The following is a 19,619-nucleotide window of genomic DNA, read 5'->3' on the forward strand; positions in this document are numbered from 1 at the left end:
TGCACTTCTTGTCATGTACAATATTGTTGTCAGGGTTTGGTGGATATATATATATATATATATATATATATATATATATATATATATATATATGAGAGAGAGAGAGAGAGAAAGAGAGAGAGAGAGAGAGAGAGAGAGAGAGAGAGAGAGAGAGAGAGACTGGATCCACAGGTGAGGTAGGCTCTGAATGGTCTTTCTGTCAGTTTCTGCTCCAAACTTTCTCTCCATATCTCCACCTATGAATATTTTTGTTCCCCCTTTTAAGAAGGACTGAAGAATTCACACTGTGGTTGTCCTTCTTCATGAGCTTCATGTGGCCTGTGGAATGCATCTTAGGTAATTCAAGTTTTGGGGCTAATATCCAGTTATCAGTGAGTGCATACTATGTGCGTTCTTTTCAGAATGGGTAAACTCACTTGGGATGATATTTTTTAGTTCAATTCATTTGCCTATGAATTTCATGAAGTCATTGTTTCTGATACCTGAGTACAACAACACTGTGTAGACGTAACATATTTTCTGTATCCATTCCTCTGTTGAAGGGCATCTTGGTTCTTTCCAGCTTCTGACTATTATAAATAAGGCTGCTATGAACATAGTGGAGCATGTGTCTTTGTTGTATATTTGAGCATCTTTTGGATATATGCCCAAGAGAGGTATAGCTGGGTCCTCAGGTAGTTCAATGTCCAATTTTCTGAGGAACCTCCAGCCTGATTTCCAGAGTGCTTGTACCAGTTTGCAATCCCACCAACAATGGAGGAGTGTTCCTCTTTCTGCACATCCTTGCCAGCATCTATCTTCACCTGAGTTTTTGATCTTCTCCATTCTGACTGGTGTGAGGTGAAATCTCAGGGTGGTTTTGATTTGCATTTCCCTGATGACTACGGATGTTGAAATACTTCTTTAGGTACTTCTCAGCCTTTCAATATTCCTAGCTGATAATTCTTTGTTTAGCTCTGTACTCCATTTTAATATGGTTTTTTGTCTCTCTAGAAACTAATTTCGTGAGTTCTTTATATATATCGGACATTAACACTCTATCGGATGTAGGATTGGTAAAGATCTTTTCCCAATCTGTTGCTTGTCATTTTGTCCTGATGACAGTGTCCTTTGTTTTACAGAAACTTTGTAATTTTATGAGGTCCCATTTGTCAATTGTTGATCTTAGAGCATAAGCTGTTGTTCCGTTCAGGAATTTTTTCCTTTGTTTAAGATGAAACATTCTATAAATATCTGTCAAATCCATTTGGTTCATAACTTCTGTTAGTTACTCTATGTCTCTGTGTATATTCTCTTTCCATGATTTGTCCATGGGATGAGAGTGGAGTGTTGAAATCTCCCACATTTACTGTGTGAGGTACAATGTGTGCTTTGAGATTTAGTAAGGTTTCTTTAAATGGTGCCCTTGCATTCAGAACATAGATATTCAGGGTTGAGTGTTCATCTTGGTGGATTTTTTCGTTGATGTATATGAAGTGTCCTTCCTTATCTTTTTTTTTATAATCTTTCGCTGAAAGTTGATTTTATTTGATATTAGAATGGCTAATCCAGCTTGTTTCTCGTGACTATTTGCTTGTAAAATTGTTTTTTTTTTTCAGCCTTTTAATCTGAGGTAGTGTCTGTCTTTGTCACTGAGGTGTATTTCATTCATGCAGCAAAATGCTGGGTCCTCTTTACATATACAGTGTGTTATGGATATTACTATGTCATATTATTGGGGAATTGAGCCCATTGACATTAAGTAATATTAAGGAATAGTGATTGTTGTTTCCTGTTATTTCTGTTGTTAGAGGTGGAATTATGTTTGTGTGGCCAGGAATGTCAGGACACAATGAGAAATCAAACCTAAGAATAATAGGTATCGAAGAGAACAAAGACCCCCAACTTAAAGGGCCAGTAAATATCTTCAACAAAATTATAGAAGAAAACTTCCCTAAATGAAAGAAAGGGATGCCCATAAAAATACAAGAAGTCTACAAAACTCCAAATAGATTGGACTAGGAAAAAATGTCCTCCTGTCACATAATAGTCAAAACACCAAATGAACAAAACAAAGAATATTAAAAGCAGTAAGGGGAAAAGGTCAAGTAACATATAAAAAACAGACCTATCAGAAGTACACCAGACTTCTCACCAGAGATTATGAAAGCCAGAAAATTCTAGGCTGATGTCATACAGACCATAAGAGAACATAAATACCAGCCCAGCAAATCACTCAAGTAACATAGATTGAAAAACCAAGATAGTCTATGACATAACCAAATTGACACATTATCTTTACAGAAATCCAGCCACCACAAAGGTTAATAGATAGAAAACTCCAATACAAGGAGGGAAACTACACCCTAGAAAGAGCAAGAAAGAAATCTGACTTCAACTAACCCATAAAAAGATAGCCACACAAACATAATTCCACCTCCAACAACAAAAATAACAGGAAACAACACTCATTGGTCGCTAATATATCTCAACATGAATGAACACAATTCTCCAATTACAAAAAAAGACATAGACTAACTGACGGGATAAGTAAACAGGACCCAGCCTTTTGCTGCATACATGAAACACACATCAGTGACGAAGAAGACACTATCACAAAGTAAAAAGCTAGAAAAAAAATTCAAAACAAATGGTATCAACAAAAAAAAAAAATGGAATAGCCATTCTTTTTTTTTTTCTTTATTAACTTGAGTATTTCTTATTTACATTTCGATTGTTATTCCCTTTCCCGGTTTCTGGGCCAACACCCCCCTCCCCCTCCCCCTCCCCTTCTGTATGGGTACTACCCTCCCCATCCTTCCCCCATTACCGCCCTCCCCCCAACAATCACTTTCACTGGGGTTCATTCTTAGCAGGACTAAGGGCTTCCCCTTCCCCTGGTGCTCTTACTAGGCTATTCATTGCTACCTAATAGCCAATCTTATATAGAATAAAATTAACTTTCAACCAAGAGTTATCAAAAAAAAATACAAAGAAGGTCACTTTATATTCGTCAAAGGGAAAAAATCTACCAAGATAAACTTCCAATTCTGAACATCTATGCTCTAAATGAAAGGACATCCACATTCATAAAAGAAACTTTACTAAAGCTCAAAGCACACATTATATCTCACACAATAATAGTGGGAGACATCAATACCCCATTCTCTTCAATAGACAAAACATGGAAAAAGAAACTGAACATAAGACACCGTCAAACTAACAGAAGTTATGAACCAAATGGGTTCAACACATACACATAGAACATTTCAACCTAAAATAAATAAATAAATAAACATTCTCAGAACATTATAGTACCTTCTCCAAAACTGACCAAATAACTGGTCACGGAACGACCTCAACAGATACCAGAGGATTGAAATAATCCCATGCATCCTATCAGATCACCACAGACTAAGATTGGTCTGCAATAACAAAAACAGAAACCCTACATACACAGGGAAGCTGAACAGTGCTCTACTCAATGATAACTTGGTCAAGCAAGCAATAAAGAAAGAAATTAAAAACTTTTTAGAATTTAATGAGAGTGAAGGCACAACATACCCAAACTTTTGGGACACAATGAAAGCAGTGCTAAGAGGAAAACTTAAACATCTGAGTGCCTCCAAAAAGAAACTGGAGAGAGTCCACCTTAGTAGCTTGACAGCACACCTAAAAGCTTTAGAACAGAAAGAAGCACATACACCTAAGAGGAGTAAATGACAGGAAATGAAATCAACCAAGTAGAAACAACAAGAACAACAAAAAGAATCAACAAAACCAGGAGCTGGTTCTTTGAGGAAATCAGCAAGATAGATAAACCATTACCGAGACTAAGTAGAGGGCAAAAAGAGTATATAAATTAACAAAATCAGAAATCAAAAGGGAGACATAACAGCAGAAACAGGAAATTCAAATAATCATCAGATCCTACTACAAAAGCCTATACTCAACAAACTGGAAAATCTGAAGGAAATGGACAATTTTCTAGACAAATACCAGGTACAAAAGCTAAATCCGGATCGGAAAAACCATCACAACCTTCCCATAACTCCTAAGGAAATAGAAGCAGTCATTGATACTCCCCCCCCAAAAAAAAAGCCCAGGACCAGATGGGTTTAGTGCAGAATTCTATTAGACCTTCATAGTAGACCTAATGCCAATACTTTCCAAAGTATTACACAAAATAGAAACAGACGGAGCACTACCAAATTCCTTCTATGAAGTCACATTTACACTTGTACCTAAACCACACAAAGACCCAACAAAGAAAGAGAACATCAGACCAATTTCCCTCATGAATATCAATGCAAAAATACTCAATAAAATTGTAGCAAAACTAATCCAAGAACACATCAAAACAATCATACATCATGATCATGTAGGCTTCATCCCAGTGATGGTGGGGTTGTTCAATACACAGAAATCAATCAACATAATCTATTATGTAAACAAACTCAGAAAAAACACATGATCATCTCAGTAGATACGGAGATAGGATTTAACAAAGTTCTACACCCTTTATGCTAAAAGTCTTCAAAAGTTCAGGAATTCAGGGCCAATACATAAAGAGAGTAAAATCAATAGACAGCAAACCAGTGATCAACATCAATTGAGAAAAACTTTAAGCAATCCCACTGAAATCAGACACTAGACAAGGCTGCCTACTCTCTACCTACCTATTCAATATAGTACTTGAAGTTCAAGCCAGAGCAATTAGACAACAAAAGGAGGTCAAAGAGATACAAGTTGGAAAGGAAGACGTCAAAATATTACTATTTACAAATGATATGATAATATACTTAAGTGGCACCAAAAATTCCACCAGAGAACACCTAAACCTGATAAACAACTTTAGAAAAGTGGCTGGATATAAAATTAACTCAAACAAATCGGTAGCCTTCCTCTACTCAAAGGATAAACAAACTAAGAAAGAAATTAGGGAAACAACACCCTAACAATCACAATAATCACAAATAATATAAAATACCACTGTGTGACTCGAATCAAGCAAGTCAAAAACTGTATGATAAGTACTTCGAGCCTCTGAAGAAAGAAATTGAAGATGCCAGAAGATGGAATGTACTCCCATGCTCATGGATTGGCAGGATTAATATAGTAAAAATGGGCATGTTGCCAACAGTAATCTACAGATTCAGTGCAATCCACATCAAAATTCCAAGTCAATTCTTCATATAGCCTTTCAAATGAATTTGCAAATTCATTTGAAGTAATAAACCCAGGATAGGGAAAACTATCCTAAGCAATTAAAAAAAGAAACTTCTCAATTAATCACCATCCCTCACATCAAGTTGTATTACAGAGCAATAGTGATAAAAAATCTACATGGTATTGGTGCAGAGATAGGCAGGTAGATCAATGGAATAGAATTGAAGACCCAGAAATGAACCCACACACCTATGAACACCTGATCTTTGACAATAGACCTAAAAACATCTAGTGAAAAAAGATACTATTTTCAAAAAATTGACGCTGGTTCAACTGGCAGTCAGCATATAGAAGAAAGAAAATTGATCCATTCTTATCACCCTGTACAAAGCTCATATCAAAGTGGATCAAGGACGGTGACATAACATCAGATACACTCAAACTATTAAAAGAAAAAGTAGGGAAGAGCCTCAAACACATGGGTGCTGGGGAAATTTTCCTGAACAGATTAGTAATGGCTTATGCCCTAAGATCAAGAATCAACAAATGAGATGTCATAAAATTACTAATCTAGTGTAAGGCAAAGGACACTGTCTTTAGGACAAAATTGCAACCAAAAGATTGGGAAAAGATCTTTACCAAGCCTACGTCCAATAGAGGACTAATATCCAATATATACAAAGAACTCAAGAAGTTAGACTCCAGAGAATCAAATAACCTTAATAATATGGGTTACAGAGCTAAACAAAGAATTCTCAGCTGAGGAATATCAAATGGCTGAGAAATACCTAAAGAAACGTTCAATATCCTTAGTCATCAGGGAAATGCTAATCAAAACAACCCTGAGATTCCACCTCACACAAGTCAGAAAGGCTAAGATCAAAAACTCATGTAACAACAGATGCTGGGGAGTATGTGGAGAAAGAGAAACACTCCTCCATTTTTGGAGAGATTGCAAGCTTGTACAAACACTCTGGAAATCAGTCTGGAGGTTCCTCAGAAAACTGGATATTGAACTACCTGAGGACCCAGCTATACCTCTCTTGGGGATATACCCAAAAGATACCCCAACATATAACAAAGACACATGCTCCACTATGTTCATAGCAGCCTTATTTATAATAGCCAGAAGCTGGAAAGAACCCAGATGCCCTTCAACAGAGGAATGGATACAGAAAATGTGGTACATTTACACAATGGATTACTATTCGGCTATTAAAAACAATGACTTCATGAAATTCATAGGCAAATGGATTGAACTAGAAAATATCATCCTGGGTGAGGTAAGCCAATCACAGAAAATCACACATGGTATACACTCACTGATAAGTGGATATTAGCCCAAAAGCTCAGATTATCCAAGATACGAGGCACAGGCCACATGAAGCTCAAGAAGAAAGATGACCAACGTGTGGATGCTTCAGTCCTTCATATAAGGGAGAACACAAGTATTCATAGGAGAAAATACAGAAACAATGTTTGGATCAGAGCCTGAAGGAAAGGCCCTCCAGAGACTGACTCCTCCTGGCAAACCAGCCCATATACATACAGCTTTCAAACCCAGACAATATTGCTGATGCCTAAAAGTGCATAGGGACAGGATCCTGATGTATCTGTCTCCTGGGCGGCTCTGCCAGAACATGACAAATACAGAGGGAGAAGCTCACAATCACTGAACTGAGAACAGGGTCCCTTTTTGAGGAATTAGAGAAAGGGTTGAAGGAGCTGAAGGGGCTTGTAACCCCATACGTACAACAATACCAACCAACCAGAGCTCCCAGGGACTAAACCATCATCCAAAGAGTACACATGGACAGACTCGTGGCTCCAGCTGCATATGTAGCAGAGAATGACCTTGTTGGGCACCAATGGGAGGAGAAGCCCTTGTTCCTGCCAAGGCTTTCCACCCCATTGTAGTGAAATGTCAGGGTGGGGAGGTGGGAAAGTTTGGGGGGGGGGATGTAGGCAGGAACACCTTCATAGAAGAAAGCGGAAGGGTGATGGTACAGGGGGTTTATGGATGGGAACCAGGAAAGGAGATAACATTTGAAATGTACATAAATAAATATCTAATAAAATAATAGAACACTATTTACAGAGAAATCATAAGAAAATTAATATAGTGCCTCATAAATATTAGTTAGCACTTTAATCATTAATACGTAAAACTAGACAATCTCTTGCTAAAGTGTAAAATCTTTAGCTAAAATGATGAACAGCATTTTAGAGTATAAAGCCAATAGTAGTTTTAAGATGGAGATGTGGAAGACATAGTGATAATAACAGGATGAAGGCCAGAAAATGAAGCAGAAGTACTAGGACTCATTAAATGCCAAATATCTGTAATGTACTCTTGCATGTGTTTTACATACAGTTTCTACATTTTCCCTGTGTCTCATAAGGTTGACAGCATTATAATCTACCTTTTCTGCTGATGCCATTCAAGTGCAAAGAAGTTGTATAATAGCCAAATCATTGGCTATGATTGAAGTGCTGGTAAAAGATTCTGAAATAACCAATCCTATCACCATCTGTGAAGAAACTACTGAAAGAAATCAGGTAAGAAAATGTTATTATTTTTTTAAAGATTTATAAAGGATTTATTTATTTATTTATTTATTTATTTATTTATTTATTTATTTATTTATTTATATGAGTACACTGTAGCTGTCTTCAGACCCACCAGATGACAGCATCAGATCTCATTATAGATGGTTGTGAGTCGCCATGGTTGCTGGAATTTGAACTCATGACCTTTCGAAGAACAGTGAGTGTTCTTAACCACTGAGCTATCTCTCCAAGCCTGGAAAATGTTATTGACTTTGAAATATAACAATGGAAATAAGACCACTGGTTCAAGACTTATATAAACAGAATGTAAGGATCCATTCATTTTACTTCCCCTAGGTTTGTATGCACAGTCAATTTATTCAACAATTCTGAACTTGGATTTCTTATGTATAAAGAGGAAATAATATAACTTCCTTAGATTTATGAGATTTTAATATGACAATGAATACTTGTAAAGAACTTAGGGTACATCTGTAATTATAAGCATAATAACATATAATATGTTATATATAATAATACTAAAAGAGAATAATATGTAGATATAGTAGGAAGATTGTGAAGTAACCTAAAGAAACAAAAATGATAAACTGCTGAGCTATATATTGAAAATGGATAATGAAAACAAGAAGAACATTGAATGATGCTAAAAGTAGAGAACTGAACATGCATTAAAACAACATATCTGTCAGGGTCACAGTGAACACTTAATGGTATGCTAATTATGAAACAAGCACAGATTTATGAAGATGAAAAGCAGTTGAAAGTAACAAGCTGGTTGCAGAAATCTAACTAAAGACATGACATCAAATTTTTAAAGATTTGTGGTAATAAAACATTTGCTGATCACAAAGAAACAAAGAAATCCATTGATGGGTTTGCCAAGGTCATCAGTAATGAAAATTAAGCTCCAGACAAATCTATAATGTTGATGAACTATCACTATTCCATCATCATTGTCTGTAGAAAGATACCAGTAAGCTGATGAAACAGTCCCTATAAGATAAGGATGTCAAAACCTGGATGCAGTTGTTCGTGGATCAATGAAGTATTAAAACAGTACTAAGGCAAGCTATTCATGATATTAGTGATAATATTGTTAACACTAGAAATGCTTAAAGATAAAATAGCAAGAAAGTGTCACATGTTTATTGAAGGGCAGTATTTGTACATTTGTAAACTCCATCAGTTTGTAAAATCAAAGAAAGGCTTCCAACACATACATTTATATATAGCTACAGTTGTTAATGAGGCAGATCACTCTGTAGAAAACATCTTAAAAATTCAAAGAACAAACTGCTTTCTCACTCCTAGAAATTTCAGTCCTTGAATTGCTTCTGATGTTTATTCCTAACTGAAAAATAAAATACAGGCTAGAGTAGTCTTTTAATTTAAATATAGCATCATTGATGGGGACAAAAAGATGTTTGCTGCAGTTTGCAGATGATGCAAGTATTCTCTTGAATCCAATGCACTGCTTAGGTACCTTCAACACGTTAAGAAAATCAGTGCTTACGAGTGGTATATAAATTTAGAGTCCGAAATAGTGTTGGTTCCAAACAACCACATACTGTCCCTGATGTAGACTGAGATAGTAAAACACTTATGTTCTGATGGTTAGTGTACAGAAACTTTATTGCATGGTATATATTGTTAAAAATATTATATAAAGTTACCTTAAGGCAATGTGTCTAAGAAATATAAGTGGATTTCATGTTTAGACTTGGATCCTATTTCCAGGATATCTCATTATGAAAATCAAATGTTCCAATTTTTTAAAAGAAAATACAAGCTATTTCTAACACTAAATATGTCAGATAAGAAACTTCAACTGCTGTGTATACAGTCAACGATCATCCACCCCTCAAGGTAAAACATGTTCTAATGTATAGTACACCTAGGTGAAACTTTAAAATATTTTGATAAATGAAATAAAGTAAGGTAAACACAAAAAGACAAAAAAATGAGATATGAGTTACTAAGAGCAGTAAAATTCATAGGACAAAAAGTAGAAATGGTGTGAATGGGTAAGAAAGTCAATGATATGAGAACTTATTGGTTATTGATATTACTGCTTAAAGAGTGACAAGTCCCCAAAGCCTCAAAAATTGAAGAATTTGATCCCTGATGTAACAGTGTTCAGAGGTCTGGCCTTGATGGGATGATTGGGCCAAATCAATCATCATCTGATCAGCTCATAGTCCAATAAGCTATCAAAAGACTGAGCCTAGATGGAGGAAATGGGTCATTGTAGTGCATAAATTTGTAGTCTTCTGTTTTCTAGTTATTGTAAAGTGAACCACGTTCTGCCATCTTTTGCCTTACCTCAGGCCCAAACCAATGGATCCAACTTACTATAGACTAAGCTCTCTGAAACAAGGAGCTGAAAAAATATCTTTCATTGATTATCTTGGTTGTTTTATCCAAACAAGAGAAAACTGAATACTAGAAATAATGAAATGGACCCTAGGGTCTCAGTTTGGAATAACAAAAAAAGCACCGGAAATGGATTGTAGTGATGGTTGCATGAGAGTATTAAGTTATTTAAGATCATGGATTTATACACTTGAAAACTGTTAAAATAACAATATTATAGATATATCCATAATAAAAATATTTTCAGAGACCACATAATTTAGGGCAGGATTGGAACACCTCTAAGCTCCTGCAAGATATGACATGAACAAAAGGTTAAAGTGTAATTTTTTTGCCTTTCTTTTGTAATTCATACTCTCATAGCATCATTCCATGTGCACAAATGCCTATAAACATGTAGAGGTTCCATCTTTATAACAGGCATAACCACCCATAAAGACAAGCAAAAATAAAACATAAAAATTAGGAAACCTAACAAGTTCTCAGAATGGGTAGATTTGTCCAAGTTAATTTTTTTTTTTTACCAAAGACTAAAAGACTAAAATCCTACTGGTTAAGAGAATAGACTGAGTAGAGATCTAACATTCTGATAGACCTGATTCAATTATTTGGCTTATGGACCATGTTAGGAAGGTAGGCTCACTTTAAGTAATACCAAAGAAATAAGTAGAAAAATTACCTCTTTTCTTTCCAAGAATGCCCGCACCTAATGCAGAAGCTTATGAACTATTGTATGTTTGCCCATTTCCTGAATTAAAAGCACACACACACACACACACACACACACACACACACACACACACAGAGACAGAGAGAGAGAGAGATACACACACACACACACATTCCTTAACTTCTGTCTTTTTTCTAAGCATTCTTTCTTTAACATGTTGGGCATTTCTCTAAGTATTTTGGGAGTCCTTAATCCATCTCTAAAGCTTCCCTCCTTACCTTGTGGCTCTTTGCACGTTATGTGTCTGACCTCCAAACCAGCTTAAATGGCATAGGTTTTTCTTTTTCTCCTCCCTTGGTGGCAGCTGCTGTTTTTGTACTTGCCTTATGATTGTTCTTTTGAACACTTATAAAATTGTCCTTGTTTCTTTTAAGTATATTCTCAAATTTTATTATTATTATTTTTATGTTAATTAACTTGAGTATTTCTTATTTACATTTTGATTGTTATTCCCCTTCCCGGTTTCCAGACCAACATCCCCCTAACCCCTCTCCCTCCCCATCTATATGGGCTTCTCCTCCCCATCCTTCCCTCATTAAAACCCTCCCCCCAACAATCACACTCACTGGGTGTTCAGTTTAGGCAGAACCAAGGGCTTCCCCTTCCACTGGTGCTCTTACTAGGCTATTCATTGCCACCTATGAGGTTGGAGCCCAGAGTCAGTCCATGTGTAGTCTTTGGGTAGTGGCTTAGTCCCTGGAAGCTCTGGTTGCTTGGCATTGTTGTTCATATGGGGTCTCGAGCCCCTTCAAGCTCTTCCAGTCCTTTCTCTGATTCCTTCAATGGGGGTCCCATTCTCAGTTCAGTGGTTTGCTGCTGGCATTCGCCTATATATTTGCTGTATTCTGGCTGTGTCTCTCAGGAGAGATCTACATCCGGTTCCTGTCGGCCTGCACTTCTTTGCATCATCCATCTTATCTAGTTTGGTGACTGTATATGTATGGACCACATTCTGTTTCTTGGATTCCTGCGCTTGCCTCTCGCCATCAGGTTGTCTCTGGTGTTACCTTGTTCTGCTATTTCTGACAGTGGCTAGACCGTCCTATAGGCCTGTGTGTCAGGAGTGCTATAGACCTGTTTTCCTGTTTTCTTTCAGCCGGTTATGGGAACAGAGTGTTCTGCTTTTGGGCGTGTAGTCTTTCCTGTCTACTGGTCTTCAGCTGTTCCTATGGGTCTGTGTCCTGAGTCCACCAGGCAGGTCACTTAGAGCAGAAAAGTTGGTCTTACCTGTGGTCCCACAACTCAAGTTGCTCGTGGGGGGGCTGCTTTTGAGCTCTCAGTGAGGGCAGCAACCAAGAGGGCCTGCGCCACCTTTTCCCGGAGCCCCCGTGCACCGGGGTCCCAGATGGCGTTAGGTGTTTTCCTCTAGAGTCAGAAATGTGGGCAGAGTGTAGTCTCTGTCTTCCCCTCTCAAGGTTTAGCTCTCCCTCCCACGGGATTTGGGTGCAGAGAACTGTTGACTGGGTCCCTTTAGGTCCGGGCAGTGTCTGGACCTTAAATTTTATTATTAATGAAACTAAGAACTATGGGGAGTCCTCCTGTATCTCTCAATCATAAAGCTAAGCTAAGTATACTCCACCACTACCCCTCTACCCCTACAGTCAGGGTTAAAATGAGGAGAAACCGTTTCTACCTATCTATAGTGCATCACTTTTACAAGTGATTGGAGACAAAATGAAACAAAAGTGAGAATACATTATTTGGAGATTAGGTCACAGTAATAGTCTTACTCTTTGGGGGTTGTATTTGTCAGAAACCTGACATCAGGTTTCTTTGGATGAACTACTAACATTCCCAACATGGGATTTCATTGAAGGACCCTAATTCCTAGTGTCCATTATAAAATGGTAGTATCATTACCTTAAATAGATTTTAAAACACACATCACTTGAGGTCGTGTACTTGGACAGGTAACCTGAACCCCTTTATGGTGCTTTCTACAGAAAGAGAACTGTTGTCCTGCTTATGGATATGTATGCAAACATGGACTTGGAAAGTAGTATTTGCTATTTGTTTAGTTGTACTCAGAAGAAAGCCAGCAAGATTTATTGCAGAATCATTTTCCCACAATAAATATATTTTGGTCCTTTGGTTTAATTGTCTATAAATGAATGTTGATTTACTTCTAATGGTGGTAAGGACTGATTGGAAAAAATTATTATAAAGAATGTCCACATTTGAAGCATATATCCTTGAAAATATAAATACAGATGCAGAACAAGATACCTGGCTACTACAATTTGACTATGAAAAGGAATTGACAAGAAAAAGCTTGATGTTGAAAATGGTTCAGGTATAATCAGTTGCTGAATTTATTCTCACAATCAGGTAGAATGCAGAAGGGCAGACACATTCTCAAGAAAGGTTAAGGTTTCCTTGGCAACTATCAAATGCATTGTTAATATCCCCCAGGAAGTTTTTGGTCAATAATGACTGAAGTGCTATAAAACTATTTTTAAACTATCTTTTAAGTTAATTCTATTCTACTTTCAAAATCTCTTTTCACTTAAATTTACTTTAATTGCTTAATTAGTGGTTATTTAGTGAAGGTTACTGAATATTATGTTGACGGAAAGGTTTTGACTCTTTCTGTCAAATAGAATTAAAGATGTCAATGAACATGGAACTATTTTGAAAAGATCTGAACAAACTCTAATGTAAAAGAGGAATCAATCCAGGAAATAATCACCTAAAGATATAAATACAAAACAAGTGTCTGATTAATCTGATTATTAATATCAGTTATAAAATGTTCATATTTGCAAACCATGTAGCAATTAATTTATATTAGCTAACCCACAAATCAATCCAATTAAAATTTTAATTATTCTCTTCATTTTATGGATGAAAAATTCAGATTACCAGGCATGGTCACATATGCCTTTAATCCCAGAACACAGGGAGCAGAGACAAGTACATATCTTTGAGTTCTGTCAGTCTGCTTTGTATAGTGAGTTTGAGGCCATCCAGAGACACCTATTAATATCCTGCCTCAAAATATGAAAGACTAGTTATAGAAAACCAGAGTTTGTTTCCCATTTACTAGCAAGTAACCATTAGCAAATATGTATGGAAATAAGAGATCAAAGTAATAATACCATTATAATTAGTAACGATATTACAGCTCTTCTCAACTCACCACAGTGCTTGTTTTTTAAAGTTCCTTTCCCAGGGGAAACATAACCAACATCTACCTCCTCTACAACGGTTTCATTGACAATTTGAGATATTATTCTTTCAAATCTCACTCTAGGAGAACCAACAAAGCTTTGTTACAGAGCATGGGTAAGGAGTTACAAGGATATGGGTGCCACTCCATGCCCTATAAGCAGGATGTCTGTGGAAACAATTACCTAACAATTATAAGGCCTTCCCTACAACTGTATAGATGGAGTCACCCTTTCCTTGTTTCCCTGAGCCTATAGACTTTAGCCCCTTTTTGAGGTTGAGTGCAGTTAAGGCAGAGTTCTATGCAAGAAGTAGTAGGGAGCAGCTGAACACTCATGAGAGGGTCCTCTGACCCTCCCTACCCCTCCATGAACATATATAGTCAACACATCCAAATGGGATAATATTTTTACAAGGGGTGCAACTGAATCCAAGATGGTGTTTTCTTGGATCAGAGGACAATAACTTAAAACAAAGCTATGTCTTAAGTTCTCCTGAGACTAAAAATATATGTAAGATGAAAAAAATGTTTTAAATAATCCTCAAACCCTATGGCTTAGTCTAGTTTATTCTGAGCATGCTCAAAATATCTATCTACATTATCCTATGTTTAGGAAAAGCTAATGCAAAGTTTTCACTGTAAGTGGTGACTATCTCACATCCATTCATGAGTGGATATTTTACACAAAGAAAAATAGATCCCTAATGCTGGCAGCACAGCACACTATAGATTTATGGATTGTTTATCTTGGGATTGTTTAACTGTGAACTATAGATCATTGCTACTACTGGCTAGCATTTCAGGAATATCACAGTACATACCACTAACCTGGGAATAGATTAAAATTGAAAACTTAAAATATTGTCTTTACTAAATTTTTATCAATTTCACACAGCTTTGAATCTGAAAAATCATTATGTGCTTCATTACAAGCCAAACCACTAGAAATCAAGTCATGATGCCCAACAGTCTCTACTTGGAAAGTACTTGATAGCATTCTGGGTGACATAAGAATCTAGTGACTGACATGATAAAGCAGTCAAGCCTTTTACAAAAGCTAAAGATATGTGAGAGCACTTAAACACCCTCTGATATTAAGGTAATCAATAACAACTTCATTGACACTGTCAGTTCAGGTCATTGAAGATGCTTGTGGAATTGGTCAACTTAACCAAAAATAAGCAGTTCTTTTGCATGATAAAAATCAGTCAAGAAATATGCTTTATTCAAGATGATTTTCTCACCACACATTAAAAGTATGGTTACGTTTGCCAAGGAAAGTAATGGTTAACCTGAATTGTATTATTAATTAGTTTTTTTAACAAATATTCCCAAGAGCAAATTATTGATTTCTTTAAAACTCACTCATACAAAGATAGTTATCATAGTGAGGTAATTGAAAAAGCAACTTCAATAATACGATTTAAGACCTATATCTGTCTCAGTGATAGAAAACAGAATACAGTTGAAGAAGGAAATAGAAAGAAATGAGCTTGTAAATGAACTGTCTAGTTTTTAAGAACATTCCTGAGACTCAAATTGTTTTACTTATAAGTGGTCTTAGCAGCATCCTTTTCTTTGTCTTACAAGTCACCAAGTATACATACGTGCTTCATAAGTTTAAAAGATTTTTTCTTATAAATTTTCTCCAACCAATTTGTATATCTGGGAATCAGCCCTTTAACATTGTAAACATTTTTTAAATTACAAGATTGGGTGCTTTAATTAACTCTAAATGCATGTTCTTCTAGAAAGTATGTGTTCATTTCAGCACCTGGTATGTTCAGGATGCTAACAGAAACTAAACAATCAGAGACTATCAAGGAAAGAACTAAGGTAAGCTACTTCCCTTGATTTCTTTTGTTCCCGTTCTTGGGTTTTTTTTCTTTCTTTCTTTTTATTTTAAGAAAGAGAAAATTCAGTGTTTCAAGAAAGGGGTTAAAAGCAGTATAGTATTAGCAATACTCCTGTGAATATATTTTGACTGCTCCTAAAGAAAAATGAATTGCATTCGTGATTTAGCATTAGATACACAAAGTTCAAGAAGAAAAAGCCTTCATTATCATCTAAATGAACATATTGCTATTTTTTTACAGGAAACTAGTTAGAAATGATAGCTGCCTTTAATGGTGCCATTCTCCAATTACATAAATTACCTGGTATACTAACTAGACCTCAGCAGTTACTGAATGCCAGACCTTTCATATCCTAATGCACCTACAAGTTTTTTCTAAGATTAGCCATGATTGTCCCTTTGCCACTTTTTGAAGGAAGTAGAGTTGGGCATGATCAAGACATAAAAATGGAGGAAAGTATGGTACGGTAGTTATCCATGGTATGTAGAGAGCAAAGGACTGAAAATGGAAAATAGAAAAAGAAGTTGTCATAGAAAAAATATTGTGATACCATGTTGAGGGGGACTGCATCTTTAATAGAGGTCACAAGGTCTGAGGGGAGAATCGCATTGTTTTATTTCAAAGTAAGTCATGATACTCATATAGTCAGCTTATAAACAAAACACCTTAAAGGGGTTTCCTATGACCAGCACTGCATTTTTTGTGGTATGTGACACCACAACATAACCTCAAAAACTAATGAAGTTATGGACCTAATGAAAAAATGGTAGACACACGTGAAAATTTACAAGAAGCCTTAGATCATCCAGGCAAGACAGTCTGACCTATCAGGAGAGTATCAATTGGGATGAGAGCCCCATCTTAAATACCTCTGTTGTTCATGGGTGAGGTAAAGCCACTGTCTTGTATGGGACTTTGAAACTCTAATCACAATGGGAAAGGTTGAAAGATCAGGAACAAAAGTTGACAGACTCATGAAGAAAAGGCTAGGTACAGAGTCCACAGAACAATGGAACACTGTGAAATCAAGCACTAAGAGCATTCAATGGCTAAGGGAATAAGCATAATTACTGGAAAAGATAAAGGGAAATCAGAGGGCTCAAGTTGAATCAAAAGAATTACTTATTTCTAGTGCTGTGTTTGTAGCACTTAAGCCCAATACGATCGCAAAAATGATCTTTTTGGCCAAGGATTGAAATGATTTCCTGCTCTTCCTTACTTTCAGAGCTTTACCAGAGCCACAATGGCTTGGGAAGGTGAGATTGCTGCTGTCCCATGAAATATGAAGTTATCAACAAACACATGGGACACTGTCCATCTGGTCACTGTTCCTTATCTATATCACTGTTGCAAGTGTTATCCTTCAGAAAAGGTGAAACAGCATTGTAATTCAAGTCAAGAGACCTGGGAACTATATTAACTATGAAGTTCATAGCCATAAGTAACCTAAAATCCTGCTCTAAATCTCAGACACAAGATATCTGCAAATAGGACTGTTGCTGGTATGTATAAGAAAGTACTGTCTGCTTCTGTGTAGTTCCATAGTCTCTGTCTTTCTTGGTGAATGATCATCTGTATCAGGTCTGTGAATGTGTTGTGACAAAAGATACCAGAGGCTAACAAAAAAATTGCCCAGAAGCCTTTCCAGAATCAGATCATGCACTGATACTAAAGCAATCAATCTTTGTGAAAAGAGTGGGACTGCCATTAATATCGAAGATCAATTAGGACTACTTTCTAACAGGTTCATTCTTAGCAAAGAGTATGCATACTGGGATAAAACCTGGGACCTGTTATAGAGAAAAGAGAGTGTAGGAAGCACATGTTGGCTGAGCCAGAAATAATGTGTGATTTAAGAGCCAAGTCGAGTACCAAAACATAAAGACAAGGAGATCCTACTTTATTTCTGTGAGTAAAGAAGATTCTCACAACAAAGTTAACCCTTCTTGTTAGTTATTAAATTGCAGTGATAATCAATCCACTGTTCAAATATTAGTTTATGCCATTTTAACTACACACTAACTAGAGGGTTAATCAAATAATGGCTGTCTACCATACTTCAGACACTGTGTGAGGTGCCGATAACAGAGTATAAATGGTACATACATTTTTTCTTGAATCTACTTATCTCAATCTGTTTCCAGAAGACCTCCAATCACTTATTGTCAGTTTTAAGCAATATACAATCATGGTATCCCTATAATCTAATGCTAGGATGATGTTTATTAACTGTTAAAAGAATGAGGAATGTAAGGAATATGCTATGTGGAAGGGATAAAAGACAAACACACTGATATTGTTACCATTACAAAGTGATGGGATTGGCTTTATTGCTTTGTTTGATTGGTTAAATGTTTTTGATATTTAATAAATGTATTGAAAGGGTTGAGGGATTGAAGTGATGGCTTAGTGAGTTAAGATTGCTTATGTTTAAAAAAAATGAAGAACTACGTTCAAATTTCCAGTACACGGGGATGTACATGCCATTTACCATACCTGTGTTGGGTATAGACAGGCATATTACAAGAGTTCATTCATCAGGTAGCCTTGTAAAAATGGTAAGCTTCATATTCAGCGAGACTCCCTGTCTTAAGAGAGTAAATTCGAAAGTGATAGAGAAATATTTCTCTGGACCCTGTATGTGCACTCACAAGTACATAAGTGCATAATTACACCCACATAATAATACACTAATAATAATAGTAAAAATAATAACAAATAATGTTTAAACTACAACAAGACCTGTCAATTTAAATACTTATTTTACTCTGATGCAATTGAGGACAATTCTCACTAGAATTTAAAAGTCATATTTGTTATCAATAAAGCATTATATTATTGTAATCAAGCTATCAAATTGTTTCTATCAAAATATAATTTTCCTGATAGTTGTTACCTACCACTAAATGTCATCATGGGAACATATACCTGAGACTGAAAATTGAATTTTCTTTTCTTTTCTTTACTTTACTTTTCTCTTCTTTTCAAATAAGCACAGCCATGTATTCCTTTTAACTATGCCCAAGCCAAAACTTTTTTCTTTTTTTATTAGATATATTTCTTTACTTACATTTCAAATGCTATTCCCTTTCCCAGTTGCCTGTACAGGGGTTTTTTTTTTAAAACAAGAATAAGCAAGTATATCAAAGAATGAAAATTTCTGTTCAGACAAAGGTGTGTCTGCAAGGTCGCTCTGGCGTAAGAGTGAATTGGCTGTTGGTGATGAGATGACAGGTCAACTTACTTGCTGTTTAAAACATCTTATAGGCAATAAATTATTTGCTACATAGAATTTCTATTGAAAAACAAACAAACAAACAAGCAAGCAACAAAAAAAAATGATCAGACACCTTTACAGAAATTTCACAAAAAAAAAAAATCTTGTTCCCAAAACATTCCAGTAAAATTCCTATAAAACTCTATTCTAAGTAGAAAACTGGCAATGATCCTATTCTTCATTTTTTTTATATTGGATGATTTTTTATTTATATTTCAAATGTTACTCTCTATCCCAGTTTCCCATCCATAAACCCCCTATCCCTTCCCACTTCCCCTGCTTCTATGAGGTGCACCTCCATTCTCCCACCCTTCCCACCTGCCCCTTCTTCCATGAGAGTGTTCACCTTAACACCCACTCATCTCTTTATGCCTCCCGATCATGGCATACCCCTAGAGTTGGGTGTCCAGCCTTGGCAGGACCAAGGGATTCTCCTTCCATTGGTGCCCACCAAGGCCATCCTCTGCTACGTATGCAGCTGGAGCCATGGATCTG

Source organism: Rattus norvegicus, chromosome X (assembly GCF_021556685.1).
Source record: "Rattus norvegicus strain SHRSP/BbbUtx chromosome X, alternate assembly SHRSP_T2T, whole genome shotgun sequence".
Taxonomy (NCBI): domain Eukaryota; kingdom Metazoa; phylum Chordata; class Mammalia; order Rodentia; family Muridae; genus Rattus; species Rattus norvegicus.